The 16,229-nt window shown below is 35.1% G+C and overlaps 1 long non-coding RNA gene across 1 annotated transcript; it reads left to right on the top strand.

Annotated features, from left to right (window-relative positions):
• Positions 1–15,185: 15,185 nt before the first annotated feature.
• LOC131856316 (uncharacterized) lies at positions 15,186–15,642 on the top strand. Its single transcript, XR_009358419.1, has 3 exons — positions 15,186–15,296; positions 15,403–15,480; positions 15,572–15,642. It is a non-coding gene; the product is annotated as an uncharacterized LOC131856316 (long non-coding RNA).
• The last annotated feature ends 587 nt before the right edge of the window (positions 15,643–16,229 follow it).

Below are 16,229 nucleotides of genomic sequence, written 5' to 3' on the forward strand. Positions count from 1 at the left end.
CGAGCCAGTTTCCAAAGCACCTTATAGGATGACCACAAATGAGCTTAATGAACTCAAAATACAGCTTGAGGAACTCCTTGAGAAGGGTCATATTCATCCTAGCGTATCCCCTTGGGATGCACCAGTCATCTTCGTTAAGAAGAAGGATGGATCTCTCCAATTATGTATGGATTATCAGCAGCTAAATAAAGTAACCATCAAGAACCGATATCCTTTGCCCAGAATTGATGATTTATTCGACCAGCTTCAGGGTGCCAAAGTCTTTTCCAAAATAGATCTAAAGTCAGGATACCATCAGCTGAGAATAGTAGAGAGTGATATCTACAAGACCGCATTTCGGACTAAATATGGTCACTATGAGTTCACCATAGTTCCATTCGGTCTTACGAATGCCCCAGTGGTTTTTATGAGCCTCATGAATGGGGTATTCCGTACATTTCTAGACCTTTTTGTAATTGTGTTCCTTGATGATATACTGATATATTCTCGGAATGAGAAGGAGCATGAGGAGCACCTAAAACAGGTATTGCAGTGTTTGTGGGATAACCAGTTGTTTGGCAGTTTGTCAAAGTGTGCTTTCTTTCGATCAGAGGTCAAGTACCTTGGAATGTTATTTCCGGTGATGGGATCTCAGTTGACCCATCAAAGATTAGGGCTATTATGGATTGGCCAGTGCCAACCAATGTGACAGAATTCAGGAGTTTCATGGGCTTAGCAGGGTATTACCGACATTTTGTCGAGGGATTCTCCAGAGTCGCACATCCTATTACTTCTCTTCAGTGTAAAGGGAAGAAATTTGAGTGGACGGAGAAGTGCGAGAAGGCCTTTCAGGAACTCAAGAAGGCACTTACTAGCACTCCTATCCTTGTTGTACCAGATCCCATAGCTAACTTCATGGTTTGTATAGATGCTTCACTAGAGGGTTTAGGGGTAGTTCTTATGCAGGATGGTAGGGCTATAGCTTTCGAGTCTAGAAAACTTAAGACTCATAAACTTAATTATCCTACTCATGACCTTGAGCTTGCAACAGTAGTGCATGCACTTGTGAGGTGGAGACACTTCCTTTTAGGTCATCACTTCGAGCTGCATTCAGATCATCAGAGTCTTCAGTACATTTTCACTCAGCCGAACCTTAATGCACGTCAAAGGAGATGGATGGAGTTCTTGTGCGAATATTATTTTGACATTCACTACATCAAAGGAAAGGAAAATATAGTTGCAGATGCTTTGAGTAGGAGACGTCACGAGGTTTATACCATATCTATGGGCATGGATTTGAGAGACCGTATACTACAGCACTTGCCAGAGGATGGATGGTATGCAGAGGTTGGTCAGGTAATACGATCTCAGGTTACTCTAGAGGGGAAATATGTGGATTATTCTTTGGAGTCCGATGGACTATTACGCCACAGAGGGCACATTTATGTACCTTCCTCTAGGGGATTGCGAGAATTCATTGTCACAGAGGCTCATAGAGCTCCTTATGTAGCACATCCTGGAGTTAAAAAGTTGCATGTAGACTTGAGGCAGTTATATCATTGGCCAGGAATGTGGCAGCTCATTGTTGAGATAGTAGCTTGATGCCTCGAGTGTTAGAGAGTAAAGGTGGAGCACTGCCACCCAGGTGGGTTGCTCCAGTCTCATGCTATACCAGAGTGGAAGTGGGATACTATATCCATGGATTTCATCATTGGTCTTCCTATGTCTTCTCATCGCCATGATGCTATCTTGGTAACAGTTGACAAGTTGACCAAAGTGGCCCACTTTTCACCAGTCCGGACTACATTCACGGCACCAGCAGTAGCATAGGTGTTCTTATGAGACATTGTTAGACTTCATGGCATGCCCCGCAAGATTATTTCTGATAGAGATTCCCTCTTCACTTAGTCCTTTTGGAGGGCATTACAGGCAGCTATGGGCACTAAGCTCAATTTCAGTACATCCTATCACCCGGAAATAGATGGTCAGACAGAGAGGGTTAATCATGTGTCAGAGGATATGCTTTGCATGTACATCATGGATCAGCAAACTAGGTGGGAAGAGTAACTTCCCTTAGTGGAGTTTGCCTATAACAATGGGCATCACACTTCTTTGGGGATGCCACCCTATCAAGCATTATACTGAAGGCCTTGCAGGACACCTTTGAGTTGGGATCGCATAGAGGACAGAGTTGCTATTGGTCTTGAGATAGTTTGGGATATGGAACAGCAGGTGGATTTGATTAGGCAGCATCTTAGAGAGGCTTAGGATAGACAGAAGAAATATGTTGATGCAAAGAGGATAGATCATAGCTACTTGGTTGGAGACAGAGTCTTCTTGAGAGTGCGACCACATAAGAGTCCAATCCATTACGGAAAGGGTTCTAAGCTCGCACCTCGCTTTGTAGGACCTTTTGAGATTCTTAAGAAGATAGGCCCAGTTGCCTACCATTTAGCATTGCCACCTAGACTATCACGCATCCACGATGTGTTTCATGTATTAGTTTTGAGGGAATTTATCTATGATGAGTCTCATATTTTAGATTGGGATGCCTTGTAGGTGGAGTCAGACAGGCAGCTAGCTTTGGAGCCCATTCGCATTTTGGCACGCCGGATGCTGGCCCTTCGAGGTCAAGAGTTGGACCAGGTTAGGGTCCAATGGGATTGTTATGATGAGGTTAAGGCTTCATGGGAGGACGTAGCACGTATGAGATCAGAGTACCCTCACCTCTTTAATGAACTCCAAGAGGAAGTTCATGCCTAGAGGGGGAGGGTGTGAGGCCCCACCTCGACTCAGTCTGACATTTCAGTGGTTTTTATATTGAGACTATTACGGATACTTATTTTATGCATTTTGGATTTAGAACTTATATGATTTCATGATTTGGATAACATTGCTATATATTGAGGATTTATTTATATGCTTTATGATATAGAACACTGCATGATTTTTTAATAGGATGAATTTGCGTTGATAAATGTCGTTATTGAATTTGCAAGACTTTACTAGGATGATAGAATTATGATGTATGTTTAAGTGTGGATCAAAATTATGAGAATTAGGATGAATTGCTTATGCGAAATTGCTTGGATATAAGATGTATTAAATTGTTCAGATGTAAATTGTATGCAAGTGATGATGTGTATTATTATTCTCATGATTTATATTATATGTGGTTATTTCAAAGTTACTAATGTGTAAATTGAGATGTGTAGGAAGTTATCCATGTGACCATGGAAATATTATGGAGAACCAAACCTAGACCTATGTATGTTCGTAAGCCAGGGTTTGTCTATTTGGAGAGACAACACCCCGTTTGTGTTGTATTTTATTTGTAACAGTATATGATGCATGTGTGTTAAGTGTTATTTAATTGATTTGTGTAAAATCCACAAGAGATGATTTCATGTATTAAATTGTAAAAGTGTTTTCTTTGTGTCACTTGACACATGTGTGGATTTAAGTTTGAATTTTTATTTTTGTCTCTTGGTGGGAAAGTGTTCAACTATAGTTGTTTTCAATTAATGTAACGTGATGTCATAAATACCTTGGGTAAAGGATCTTTGGGATGGTCAACATAGGTTTGACCCCAAAATAAACTTCAGAGGGGTTTAAAAAGGGTTAAATGAACACCTAGGGGTAGTTTAATAGGGTTTCCTAAAGCCCATAAGGTATACCTAAGGGTTAGGGGTAATTTAAGGCAAGTTTCTACTCCCAAGTGACCTTTTAGAAACCCTAAAAATTGACTTTTCTGAGTTGTGCGAAAATTGAAATTAGAAGATTGAACCTAGTTGTAAACTTTCCTTTTTGAATGAGAGTTCCCTTTCCCATTCTCTCTTACCTTCCTCTTTAGTTTTCAGAAACTTGTGAGAACTCTCACAATGGGCTTCTTAAGAAAGAATTAGAAAATTTGTGGGTAATCACCCACTCTCCATTTTTGGAGACAAGAGAAATTTTGAAAAGAATAGACTACACTTCAAATAGAGAATTTTGGCTAAGGGTAGAAGGAGAAGAACTATGGAATTGGGCAGCTCATCCTCAACAAAACTACCCTACCTTTGGGAAGATTAAGGTTGGTTTTATTCTTCTTAAAATAGCTTCTTTTTGCATGTGTTTTAAAGTATGTTGGTGTAAAAGATTTGCTTCCTTGTATGTCCTTTTGGGAATTCCATTTGGTATTTTGTATTATGTATTGTATGTGTTTTGGGAGTCATCAACACCTCTTACTCTTGGGAGAGAGGAGGATCTTGTGGGTGGTAGAAGTGACAACCCTCGAGTGAGAGACTCTTGTTATGAGAGCGATCACAAGGGATTTTTGTGTGACCCTTGTTGCATGGCCTATTTGTGCAATGGGGGTCATAAGGAGGGAAATAAGACTTGAATGCCTTGGGGGGCATAAGGAATAAGGGGTTGCTATTCTTGATGTATTTGGTGTGCCATGAGGTGGCTACATGTTTTCCATACTTGCAGTTCTCCTCAGGGTATTGGTCCACTACCACCCTTAAAAAAAGGTCATCACCAAAGTGTGGTGCAGTGTAGTCGGGATGGGAGTGTGATTGAATTTGTGTGCATTCTATCGCTTTGTGTTTGTATGTTTGTTTCCCGTCTAGGGCTTGGTTCTCCGAGCTCGGGGGTGGCTACTAGTTAGCCTAGGCTGGGAGGTGAGCACTCCATGGTCATATCCTTGATCTTATTTGCAGGTTGTTGAAAGCAAAGGATTAGGACAAGTGGAAGTTTGATGAAATTATTTGTTGCAGAATCCTTTTGGAAATATGTAATATTCTGATTTAAAATGTCCTCATTTGAGTGACCTATTTGTATAATGTCTATAGTGTCTTTTAAAGAAATTCCTAGAAATGTAATAGTTTAGTTTCTATATTGCAAAAGCAGAAATGAATAAATCTGGATTTAGTTTTCTAAAGTGTTATTTTATGAATTTTAATGATTATTGTGCATATTAGAAAAAAGTGGGAAAGCAACTAAATTTATTTTACCCCTATATGCTTGTGAAATAAATCCATGGAATAAAGAAAGAATTTAATGATTGTATGCATGTTGCTTTGAATGTGAATATTGCAGTTTATTCTTCCAAATTGCATGATCTAAGTTTATGGATTCTAGATAATTATAGTTGCAGAAAATAAAATTTCATAATTAATTGCAGAAATAAAATCTAAAGTATTTCTTTTCTATTTCTATAGTTTTATTTTAATAAATTCTAGATTTATTAAGTTGCTATTAAATTTATTGTTTTCTGGAATTTACTTAGTTGCAGAAATAGAAATCTAGAAAAATAGATAGTTAATTTAAATAGTTTCCTAGCCCTATAATTGTTGTTTAAAGTTCAATAAATTCTGTTAATTACTTTTGTGTAGAAAGCAAATCTGAAGTTAAATAGGCTAACTACTGTTTAAAAAAAAAAATAATAAAAACAATATTTATATAGTGCGGTATAAATTTATTTAAGTCGGCCATTAATTAATTGTAGGAGATAAACCTATAGTTATATATTTTCTTTTTCTACCTCAGATTTTAGCAAAATCATATTCATGCCTATAATAATAAACAGTGATAAAAATCTAAGTACTTAAATTAATCTAAGGGTTTCAAAATATATATATATATATATAACTAAAATCTATAATTGCAAAGTAAATTGGGCAAAACATTATGCATTTTATACATCCATTATGTAAATATATATATATATATATATATATATATATATATATATATATATATATATATATATATACATACATATATATATATATAATATAAATCTATATTAAAAAAATTATAAAAAAAAAATAAACTACAAAAAAAATTAATTAAATAAAAAGTATTTTTTTTAAAAAAATATATTTTGAAATGAGGGTTGGGGACAGGCCCGGCCGAACGCACTGTGCGAAGCACATTGGCCGGTTGGGAAGTCGAACCACTGTGGTCCGCCCAGTGGGCGGCGCAACCTAGGCTGCCACTGTGGTCACCACAGTCGACGAAGCCACTGTGGCATCCATAGTGGATGGCCTAGGGGCCACCACTGTGGAACCCACAATGAGTGGCAGTCATGGGAACGCCGCCGCCCTTTTGCCCCCCTCTGTGTAACATATGCCCAATAAAAAAAACAGAAAACCCTGCCCTCTACCATGGCCGCCGCCATTTTGCCTTTGGCCCTGCACAACCAAGAAAAAAAAAGAGAAAACCCTAGCCCGGTTAGGGCTAGGGTAAAACATGGATAATGCTTGTTAAAATAAAATAAGGAGGCTTATTTATTAGATTAAATAACGGATTAGGGTTTGCATGGGTAAGCCCTTTAGACTTAATTGTATACTGTTATATTTAAATATATATGTATAATGTTATTTATATATATATAAATATTTATAGTGGTAATATACCATTTTAAAACAAAAAAAAATGTTGATGAATTTAATATTCAAGAAGAAATATTTAATCTTAAATTTAAATAGGCTGAGTTTATTTAAATATTAAAGGAAGCTAATATTTAATTTTTAAATTTATATGGGTAGAGATGTATTTAAATATTAACGAAGTTAATTATTAATTTTTGAATTTAAATAGGTTAAGATGTTCCTAAAATAAATATTAATGAGGTTAATATTTATTTTAAATTTAAATAGATTGAGAGGCTTATGAACTGAATATCAATGAAAATTAATAATTATTTAAAAATTAATAGATAGAGGTGTTTACGAATGAAAATATGAATGAAGTTGATACTTAATTTTAAATTAAATAGACTGAGCGACAATAAAGATAGTCCATTGTTATTCGCATTTAATTTTTAAATTATTTTCGTTTATTTAAGTTAGTAGGTAAAGTTAATTCTAAATGTAGTTAAGACAAAACATGTAGAGTATCTCAAATTAGTCAATTTAATGTTCTAAGTTATGGTCTTTAAAAAATAAATTTATTCCGTTCTTGCCCTAAATTTTGGGCATGACACAAGGGTCAAATTGGAGGAGGTTGGATAAGATGTTGGAGGGAAGGAAACTTGTCATCTCTATGGTGACAAGTGTCAAGGAGCCTTGCTCATAAGAGGGCAAGTGTCCAAGGGAGGAGACATGTGTCCTAAGTGTCATGTGTCTGAAGGGGAGGATGTACAACCCATAGGAGGTTAGGATAAGGAGGTTAGGATGTGCAAGATAGGATAGGGTTAGCTAAACCTAGGATTAGGTGGAATGGGTTAGGTTAGGGGATGGTTAGGTTAGGTGGTTAGAAGTTAGGAGGCATGTAGGTAATTTAAATTTAAAAATTCAAATAATAGGAAAAGGCTAATTAACTTTCAACAACTCATAAATTGATTTATTTTAATTAATTAGGGGATTAGATGAGATGAATTAAATGAGGGGAGGATTAATTAATTTAGATTAATTAATCAAAGGGGACTATTGAAATGAACCTATTAAATAAATCCTTGGATTTACTAATAAGTAGGTGAATGGGGAATTTAATCAAATTACTAATGAATTCAATTAAATTGGGAAAGGGGATTAATTAAATTAATTTCTTATTTAATTAATTATCTTCGGACCATTTTTAGGTGTATACACCTAGCATTCATGTTGTGTTGATTGATGAATATGAGATGCCTTTTTCTTGCTTTCTAGTTAAAAGTGAAGTTAATATTTGTGTATATTTAAAAATTCATTGAATATCATACGGGAAGTTACACCCTTATGTAGAGCTTAAACTATTCATTGGATTACCCAACTGTTGGTTCAATTTGCCTTTCACAAAACTAAGGGCATACATGAGTCATTCATCATAAAATTAAGAAAGGCTAAATTTCTTAACCAACAGATTTTTTGGCGATTCTGTTGGGGAGTTGGATAATAAGACTGGAGGTTGAATCATAAGATAAGTAAGGTTTTCTTATGAATGGCTTAATTTCCTTTTCTATTTGAAGTGAGTATTGCATCATAAATAGGTTAGAGTCAAGAAGATATATGAGGTCCCAAAGGCGTGAAGGGGTGATTGATTCTATTTTTCAGGAACTCCAAGACTCCAGCTTCTTAACCTCCTTTACCCCTAGAAGAAGAGCCAAGAGTAGACCTCCAACTCCCTCTTCTGTATCCCTTGTATCTCGTATATGTCAAGCCCTAACATTACATGGTGTTTCTTTCCCTAGTGTAATCAACCCTACACCTTTAAATATCATCTACCCATGGTTGTCAACAATCCCTAGGGCCCTGCTATAGGACCACTTGCTCTTGGTGTGAATATTAATCCTTTGCCCAAAGAATCAAGAGATCATTTGCCTAGATTCAATGGTGATGGAAAGGTCTCAATTGGCGAGCATTTGAATGCATTTAATGTTGCTTGTGGTGTTCTAGTTGTTCAACATGAAGATGTGGCTGTGAGATTGTTTGTACAAACATTGACTAAGGTAGCAGCAGATTGGTTTTATCATTTACGAAATGGTGCAATTACTAATTGGAAAGATCTTAAAACTAGGTTCGAGGCTAGGTTCAAATTAGCTGAAGATGAACATTCTCTTCTAGCCCAATTAGCCCATTTAAAGAAAGAAATTCCTGAGTCCATGAGAGATTTTGTGGCTGAGTTTGATAAAATTGTTCATAAGATTCCAGCAAACCAAAGGCCTTCTGATGGTAATTTGAAATGCTTTTTCATTAAATCTATGCCCTTTGAGATTGGTTTCCTGATCCGTAGGCAAAGAGTAGAAGCCCTAGATAATGTGAAAACATTGGTAGTAGAATTAGAAGATGATTTGATCGCTGCATGAAAGTGGAAGAGGGAAGCTCAAACTTCCACGGAACAAGCATCAACTTCATCTGATCTTATGATTCAGTGACTAATGAATGGCATGATAACTTTGAAGTTGGCAGTTACCCAAAACTAATACTTCTTATATGCAGCCTTACCCAGATATTTTAAGGAAGGTCCCTAATCAGTCAACAGGAGTTGAAAGTAGAGTTTCACAATTGCCTCCTATGCAATAAAGACTAGCAATTGAGGCACCCTCATCAAAATCCAACATGTGTATCTTTCATCTTACTCATGATCATGATGGAAATTCTTGCCCGAAAATGGTACATTATGCTCAACTAGTTTTTTCAAAGGAGGCACTGCTGGAATCAAGTGAAGAAGAATCTCCCAGGCAACCCGACGACTCTGGAATCCACTTCCTAGAGTATGAGTCTGATTCAGAAAGAGGAGGTGATATTTTGGTTACCTTGGAGGATCCTTCCTATGTTGTGTTGACTAGAAACCAGCAGAATGTCAAACCTCAAGGTTCTTTTTCATCCTCTTTTGTGAACCCCAAAAGTGAGGAAATAATTTTCCTGTTTCATAATAATGATTTGAGACCTCAAGAACCTCGGTTATTGAAGTCTGTAGACACTGAGGATTCATTTGATATTATTGAATTTTATAAATCTTCTTGGATTCAAATTATGCCAGCTAAATATCTTAAATTAAACCTTAAAGAACTTGATAGGTTGGTTAAGGTTGTGAAAGTAAATAGTGCATATGTACAAGCTGATATGATACATCAATCAGTTAATGCTACTTTTTCCTCTCAAGGAGATGTGTCAAATTGTCTTTCTATTCATGAAGCTTCCCCTGAAATAGTTTCTCATCAAGTTGATGCATGTTGTCTATCTTTGAATCAAAACCTGAGCCTTTTTATATATCCATGTTCATAAATGGTCATAAACTGAATAATTGTATTATAGACTCTTGTGCCTCAGATAACATCATGCCATCTGTTGTAGCCAAGGCTCTGGGATTATCCTTGACAAAAACCTTTAGTAGATGTTACTCCATGGACTCCAAATAGATACCCTTGTTAGGGTAGATTAAAGATGCTCAAGTGGCCCTTGCCGCTCATCCTAATAAAAGAGTTAGGTTTAATAGCTAATATTACTACAAGTTATGGCATGTTACTGAGTCGTACATTTTGTAGAGACCTAAGAGGAGAAATTAAAATGGACTGGTCTCAGGCCACTATTCCCATAGGGAAACAACAGGTTATTTTACAACTAGAGGCCAAATCTAAGTTCACTGTATTTCCTTCTGATGATCCAAAGGCACAAATATTGTACCATGAATGTGAATTTGGGAATTATATGATCTTATCTGATAATGAAGTTGCGGGAAATTTGTCTCAGCCTAAGGCACTTGAGGAGCTATGGATAATGGAGTTCGATGGAAGTTGCTCAGCATCTAGTATTGGAGATGGAGTAGTTCTTATTCCCCCCTCTAGAAAACATATTCCTTTCTCCTTCAAGTTGGAGTTTAAAAATACAAATAATACTACTGAGTATGAGGCTCTATTGTTGGGAATAGCTGAAGCAAAGAAATTGAGAGTGAAACTGTTATGGGTAAACAAAGCTGCTGAGTTAATTGTAAAATAAGTAAGAGGGATATTCACTCTAAAGAATGAAAGATTAAAGCACTACCAAAATGGGGTATGGGATGAAATTAAAGGTTTTGATGTATTTATATTGAAGCCATCCCACATGAATTTAATTCTAAAGTTGATTCTTTGGCAGTGTCGACTTCTCTCTTAATTTCTCATCCTGAATTCACAGTAGATACTTATCAGGTGGAATTGATATGTAGGCCAACTGTCCCTGATAACTCAGAATTTTGGCAGGTCTTTGAAAATGATAAGCACATTAAAAACTTTCTACATTGTGCTGAAATGTTCATGACTACATTCTTTGAAGGATCTGAAACTGAATGCAAGGAATTATCCCCAGACCCAGGAGAAGAACCGCGAGATGAAATTATCCAGTTGAAAGGAAATAAAATTCCTAGAGGGTTAGTGTCTTTAGAGCACCTTTTTGACCATCAGGATGCTTTCATTAAGAGGAAGGGGGTAAACGCACAAAGTTGGGTCCCAATCCCACGAAAGTCTGTGGGTTGGGAAATGAACCCGCTAGAAATGGGTGCCTGATTTTTACAAATCGGGCACCCATTTAGCTTCGGGTGCCCGAGCCATAAAGAAATGTGTGCCCGTTTAGCAATGGGTGCCCGAAGCTAAATGGGCGCTTGTTTATTTCAAATCGGGCACCTGATTTGAAAAAAAATGGGCGCCCATTTTTAAAATGTATTTAATTATTTTTTTTAATCATTTTCTATCATTTTTACTATTTGAAAAATGGGTAGGTGTTTCTGAGGAGCATGGGTACCCATTTTTTTCAACCCAGCTGACCCCCTAGACCATTTTTACCTCCTAGGTATTTAGTTTTATTTTTTATATTCCATTTTATTTATTTTTATTATTTTTCAAAAAACAATGTTAATGTATTGTTATTTTTTTATTTTTATGTTTTAAAGTTTGAAAATCGTCTTTTATTTTATTTTATTTCATGTTTAAAATAGTTTTTAGTTTTCAAATATTGCAAAAAACATAAATAGTAAAAACCGTAGGAAAAAACAAAAAACAAAAACGTAAACGAACAATAAACATTAGACATAAAAAAACAGGCAATAAACCCTGAATAGAAAAACGAACACTAAACCCTAAATAGAAAAAAACAAACAAGTCCCAAGAGAAATTTGACTATCTTGGTTGAATAACCCTAAACCCTAAACCCTAAACCCTAAATTATAATGTTTAATTAAAACCCTAAACATTTATGTTATCAACCACCTCAAGCATTCGTAATGGTGGCTATATTTAGTATCAGAAATTTTAACGTTTTCATGTCCTAAGCAATTGAGTTGGACACCATGGATTAATGTTCCTTTTATAATTGCTTCACATCAAAAAACCCATCCTTATCCTTCTGCCCCACACCTAGATTAGTCACCCAATCAACCTCTATTGTTGGCCCACCATGCCACCTAAAATTCAGCCAAGCATCCACCCAAGCCATTTCTTCCTCTTTACTTCCTAATCATCTTAATATGAATGCTACCAAGTTCGACCAAAGAGACCTCTCCACTACATCCCATATTGTACTAACTACTCTTTCCTTATCCTTGAAAACTTGCATGTTCCTTTCTAGCTAGATAGGCCAAATGATGATGATGATAGGAGTTTAATTCCAAATGAACCACAAGATAGGACTAGACATATTAAATTTCAAATAGTCCAAAATATTAGGGAGATTGTGTGGCATCGTCCATTCAATCCCCCATCTTTGCAAAAATGAATTCCATATTATTTCTACAAATTCACATTGCACAAAAGGATGATCATAATCTCACTAATTTCCTTACATAAAACACACTTGAAAGAACCCCAATGCCCCATAAGTTGTAGTAAGTATTATTGGCCATTACATTTAATTTTCAAACTAAAAATTGTGAGATATGCATTATAAGTGTTGTAGACAAGGTTGACATGGAAATATCCATAACTAAAATGGTTTTATTATTTTCATTAATAACAAAAGGAAAAATATGCCGAGCTAGATGCATACCAAACTATTCAATTGAATTGGATTTTCAAATTTTGAAGTGATTAATTTATCCTATCAACCCCATTAGATTTGATATGTTTGAGTAAATTCAAATCGCAATACCTAATTATAGGCTTGTCAATTACCCTCGTCACTCAGTAGTTTTCTTTTATATCTAATTAGATTCTTGGAAAAGAATTAGTTTTAATCATTTAAGTATGCATTCATTAGTTTTAATTATTATTAATTTATTATATTATATAAAACAACATTAATAATATACATAATAATAATATATTTCTAATAATAATATTAATTAAATATTTACAAATTATATTATATACTATTTTTTATTAATGATCTAATATTTAGATTAATAATTGCAACCAAATAATCAATAGAGAAACCATTTTACAAAAGAATCATAGTTATCCCAAATAATCTAATTTAGATGAGTTATGTATTCTAATATATGAAAAATTTTCTTGGATAGGTTTCATTATATAAACCCCACTAAATTACTTAAAAATTTACACATCTATATAAATTTATTTTGCCAAGTATATATTAAATTAAAAAATTGATTATATATTTATATGTGTATGTATCATTTTACATTTAGAATGAATTGATTCTAATTTTTTTATGATAATTGCTTGTATTTCATTACCAAATGTTTATTCTAATTGATAAATTGATGTACATAATTAAAATATATTTTGAAAATTATTTAATATGTAAATAAAATTTGATCTTAAGTAAATAAATTATTTAATATGATATAATAAATTTCCTCTTAAGTATCACCATCGAAGGGTATGTGATCTTCATCTAGTACAAATGGAATGAAACAATCTACAATAGGATCCTCTAGGAATGGAGAGATATGAGGGTCTCCATGGATCTCCTAAAGTCTATTCCAAAGTGTGTGGGGGAAATCAATATCCAATGCAATACACATAGAATCATGATCTTGATAAGTTAGATCATATCACTCCTACATGGTCAATGATGTTACACCAAGATTATATAATTTCTAGCGTTTCTAGTTTAGGTATGACTCCATACATAAAAGGAAAATGATTACACCACCTTAAAACTTATCAAGATACCATTTTACAAAAGAATCATAGTTATCCCTTTCTAATTTTACCACAAAAGGATGAATAGAGAAACCTATGATACCTCCTCAAATAAAACCTTAAAATATCAATAAAATCAATACATATCAAACAAATTCATCTCATGTAAGACGGTCATTTTCAAGTGCCAAGATGTCCAAGTAAATGACTAGAATGTGAAATCACAAAAAATGGTCATTTATTCAAGCTTCAACTTAGTGTAGTACTACTAGTTGTGATCACTAAATCATCCAATGATTCTAGAAAAGAACACAACAAAGTAGTACATGTATTGACAAGTTCATAGATATAACTTATGACTTTAACTTATGATTATTTTTATGATTTTGATGGAACTTATAAGTTAATTCATCTTTAGATGTTAAAAAGTATTGTTTGAGTTGCATGGGCATTATGATGTTTTATTTTGTAGAATTCTTCTTATACTTTGATTTAAGTGGATAATATTTCTTAAATGATGCTTATTATTACCCACCTATTAATAATATTATAGATCTATATGTGAATTTCCTTTTTTTATATTTAAGTTGCTAAATTGTATTTAATTATAAGTTTTTTTGGAAGGTGAAATGTAAATTAAATAGTTTGTAATTGTAAATTTTCATGTTTGTATATATATGTAGATTATTTTCACATGATAGATGAGTTTGAGATAGATGAGCTATTAGGTCTAGTACCACCTCCACCTCCACCTCCACCTCCACCCGATCAATTGAGACAAACAATTAGGACAAATATTGATGCTTTGATTAGAGATATTCATACTATTAGGTGTGAGCCTCATCCACCTCCTCAGTTGTTACGCCTTGTAGATAGTATGCAAGGCATTGTACAGTCTGTGAAGGCATTAGATAGCGAGCTAGATAGCTATCGTAGTTGGTGTGAGGGATTGCGTGCATTTTACGCTGATGGCCTCACATACAAACAAGTTAATGACTTAAAAATAACAAAAATAGATTTGAAAAAATATTTTGTGAACCCTAAGATGGGTGAAGAGATAGATTTGAAGAAGCCATGGATCTCTATTCGATGGTGTAGGCACCTGGGCATTGCTAGCCACTTTTGGGAGCGGTGGTGGATGGTCTTTGACCATCCACCACCCTCCAATCATGAGCTCCCGATGTATTTTTTGAAGAAATTATGGGCTGAATTTAAATTGGGCAAAAAGCCCAATTACTTTGATAGTAGATCATTTTAGGGGGTTGGGAGAAGCATGCCCTAAGATAGGCCAGGAGCAAAATTGAGTGACAGGGTTAGAAACTATGTGCGCGATGATCCATTGGTTCCTCTTCCATCACCAGTTGTTCCAGCACCTACCCATCATCAAGCAGTGGATTCTTCTCTAGGTTCATTGAGTACGCTGTCGGGCAATTTGGTACAGCAATTGCTAGAGGTGAGGGCTGCCCCCTACTTAGCACATGTTTGCACGAGCTGTGGGGATGTATGTAGGGGTCCATATAGTGAGGCTACCCCTAGAGGAGATGTTGATTTTGATGATGCTGATGCTGCCCATGGTGGTTATGATGATGTCGAGGAGGCTACACATGCTAATGTCATCTCTTCATATGTTGATCCTGTGGGCAGACGACGATCAGCCTACAAAGGTACAAATTTATTTGTATAATTTACAGTGCAATATTAAATTCCTTATATATACACATATGAACCATAACATGAGTCAATTTTTTCTGAACAGAGGATGGATCATACCACATCATTGAGGAACCGATAGCATGTTACCTCAATACCTAGAGATGTTGGTGCCCCATTTACGGTATGCACTTTCATCTAGATACATTGTATTGATATGTACATTTAAAATAAACAATAAATTTTTTAATGTAATGATTTACATATGATATTTTTTTTCAATTTTGTAGGGTGCTTCATGTAGCACTGAGGTGGGTAGTTCTTCACGTGACCCATGGACCACTGAGGCTCAGCCTCATATACCACAAGTATGTTTTTCATCCATTAATTTTAAGTGTTTACATGCTTACTAATTTAAGTACATCTTTGATTCATGTTCATTATTTTTTGCAATTGTAGGCTTCTAGATTGTTTGATGGCGCATCACATGTACGCCTTCGACCATCAGTTACTTTGTCTACATCACATGTATGCTTTTATGTGATAATCTTGTAGTATATATATATATACTTTATAATTTATGTATATATACAAGTTTGATTCATACTTTATATATGTTGTTCAGGTCCACACCACTACTAATATTGGCATGGCTATGGGGTTGAGCCAGATGCAACCATCGACATTATCATTTGAGGCACGATGATTACAAAAATAATTTCTAATTTGTTTATACTGTGTACCTGGCTTTTATAGGGATTATCAAAATTGATGTACAATGTTTTTTTTTGCAGGACTTGGCTACGACCACTTTTCTTGTTCATGATAGTGGACCTCCACGTACCAGTGAGGGCATTGTAGAGCACGGTCGTATGGTAATTTTTTTTTTTTTAAATTATTTAATTACTTTATAAGTGAATTATGCAAGTAACTTCTTCTCATGTTAAATCTTCTTCTTATGTAAAATCTTTTAATAATGTACATGAGGGTGCAGACACTGATACTGCACAGGAGGGTGGAGTCACTGATACTGCACAGGAGGGTGGAGACATTGATATTGCACAGACACAGGATGGTGCATCTTAGGACCACGTGCAACAGGATGACTCATCTTAGC

The sequence above is a fragment of the Cryptomeria japonica genome, chromosome 7, assembly GCF_030272615.1.
Source record: "Cryptomeria japonica chromosome 7, Sugi_1.0, whole genome shotgun sequence".
Taxonomy (NCBI): domain Eukaryota; kingdom Viridiplantae; phylum Streptophyta; class Pinopsida; order Cupressales; family Cupressaceae; genus Cryptomeria; species Cryptomeria japonica.